Genomic DNA, 3012 nt, shown 5'->3' with positions numbered 1-3012 from the left:
CACTGGAGAGAATGATGCTGAGCCTGAAACTCCAATACTTTGGCTGCCTGATGTGAAGAGCCGACTCATTGGAAAAGACCCTGATGCTGGGAAAGATTTAGGGCAGGAGGAGAAGGAAGTGACAGATGGTTGGATAGCATCACTGAGTCAATGGACGTGAGTCTGAGCAAACTCTGGGAGATAGTGAAGAACAAGGAAGCCTGGAGAGCTGCAGTTCATGAGGTCGCAAAATCGGACATGACTGAGCAACTGAACAGCAACAACAAAGGAAACTAGCAAGTATTCAAGTCATGCACTGTGTCATATGTCTGTATATGTTCAGTTCAGTTCAGTTCAGTCGCTCAGTCACGTCCAACTCTGCATATCTATGTCTATTCATCTATATATGTACATATGTATATGCCGTCTCACTGAATTTTCACACCCACCATATGAAGGAGGTCTTTATTTTCCTTACACAGGTGAGAAAATTGAAACTAAGTCTAAACGGTTTGTTGAGGGAAACAGGGATTATGAAACTTGTTTAGCAAGGCACACTGTCAAATAGCAGAACTAAAAATAAACAGAGGTCACTGACTTAAAGCCTGTGTGGTGTTTTTACTCTATCTTGCTCTTTAGAGCTTCACATTCTTATTCACACTTTTCAGGAAATACTAAAGAGGGAATTTAGGTTCTAGAGGAAGTTAGACTGGTAAAGGCATAATCATTGCCTTTAATCCCATTGTAGATGGGTTGTAGAACCACAGGATAGAATAATAAACAGAAGGTGACTTAGTTTCAGTGATCATTATGATTATTTTTCCCCAACTTGGTGAGTCACATATAATTTTATGATGACTTCTGCTGACAAGACTGATAAAATATTAATAAGCATATATAATTCCACAGAATAAGGTCATCACAGTGATAGAAGAAATAAGAGACAGTTACAACACATGGTGACATTTTGGAAAAATATATAGTACCTTGTCATTCTTCTCTGTAATAATTTGTAATTGTTCCTGGGTATTAATCTCTAAGCTTGGCATCATCCTGAGTAAGCTTTTAGTTAAGACTGAGATAAAATTATGGGAAATAGTTTTATCCAATTTTAATCTTTAATGAAAGATTATGTGACACACAGAAAATCCTATACATCACATAAGACTTACTCTTTGTTTTGGAAGAAGGAACTGAAATAGAAATGCAGTAATGCACAAGAATGCCTTTATTATAAGTGATCTAATACCTTCGCTACAGATTCCAAACTCAGTATCTCATGAAGATGACTACTCTTGAGAACGGGCAGGAAACTTTACCTTAAAAGGTGAAAATAGAAGCTTGAACAGACTTTCAATCTTACAGCCTCTCACAGTCTGCCTAAAATCTATTAGTCCAAACAAAGTTCCCATAAATGACCTAGTAGAGTCTAGGACAGACTGAGGAGGTTCATGGAAGTGTTACCAGATAGACTATGAAAAATCAATCACTCATCTGGAGACCATGATTCTAGAAGACTTTATGATGTTAAGAAATTTATAACTATGTCTGGTAAATGGATGGTTAACTAGACTTATTGTGATGATCATTTTACAGTATATACAGATATTGAATCATTATGCTATATGCCTGAAACTGACAGGTTAAATGTCAATTAGACCTCAATTAAAACAACCAAAGAAGAAGGAAGCAGCCCATCTGGAATGGGATTAAAATCCCCCTTCTGCCACTTATCAGCATGAAACCTTTTCAAGTTTACTCGGATTTTATTTGCTTAGTTTAGCAATGTGAAAAATGGAAATAGTAGACCTATCCCATGAAGTTTTGGAAATGATTAAATGAATTAATGTACATAAACTGAGAACACTGTCTGGGAAATAACTACTACTCCATAAACATTAACTACTATATCATCATCGTCATCATCATTTTAATGTTATTGTTAATATGTCAGCATGACCAACATTTTCCTGTTATTTTCAACTTTCCCTTTGGGATTTCTGTTTTCTCAGACTGCTCAACTAGTTTACTCCACTCTTGGTCATTATATTTTATCTTTATTTGTCCATGCTTTTCCTTCCTCTCTTGCTTACTTCTTTCTTTTCCTTTATAACTCCATGTTTTAAATTATTTTAAATTTAATATTTGATATGCACAAAATAGTAAAACATTTATTATGGATTGTAAGCTAAAATCAGTAATAAAAATTGAACACTTCCATTCCTGCCACTCAGGTTAGGAAACAAAGTATTACCAGAATATCTTGAAAGCCCCTCCTTGTCCCATCCTAGTTCCATCAACCCTTCTCACTTACCATGAATTCACAATTATCTAACTTTTAGTTTACCATAATCTTTCTCTAAGCTTTTGTTTTTTTCTTAATTTGGCCATGCCACACAGTTTGCAGGATCTTAGTTCCCCAGCCAGTGATGGACCCTGGGCCCTGGCAGTGATAGAGCTGAGTCCTAATAACTACTAGACCACCAAGAAACTCCCAATTTTTATGTAATTTTATCTATGTCTTTATTTAAAATTAATGTATTGTTTTATGGTACATGTTTAAATTTTATATAAATGGAATTTTACTGTATTTAGTCTTCCATATCTTATTTCCCTATTTAATCTCATGACTCCAAGGAAGATTCATGCTAAGTTTAGCTAAAGAGCATTCATTTTATTGCTAGTTAACATTTCATTGCATAAATTTATCACAGTTCTTTGAATTATTTTATTGTTGATAGATCCTTACATTCCTCCTACTTCTTTATTCTCACAGTGTTCTGTGAACATTTTTGCACCTGTTTCTTGCCTCGTGTATTTGAGAATTTCTTCAATATACAATCCTAAGAATGAATTGTTGAGTAGCTGGGAATGCACAATTTTACTAGACAATGTCAAATTATTCTCACAGTAGCTACCATGCTTTGTGACCCAACTAACAATGTGTAAGAATATAGGATATTCCAGAGCCTCACTTACACTTGATAGTATCTTTTTTTTTCTCCTGCTACAGCAAGAGCTTAAAATGAAATT

This window comes from Ovis aries, chromosome 4 (assembly GCF_016772045.2).
Source record: "Ovis aries strain OAR_USU_Benz2616 breed Rambouillet chromosome 4, ARS-UI_Ramb_v3.0, whole genome shotgun sequence".
In the NCBI taxonomy this organism is placed as follows: Eukaryota; Metazoa; Chordata; class Mammalia; order Artiodactyla; family Bovidae; genus Ovis; species Ovis aries.
This window is presented reverse-complemented; position numbering follows the sequence as displayed.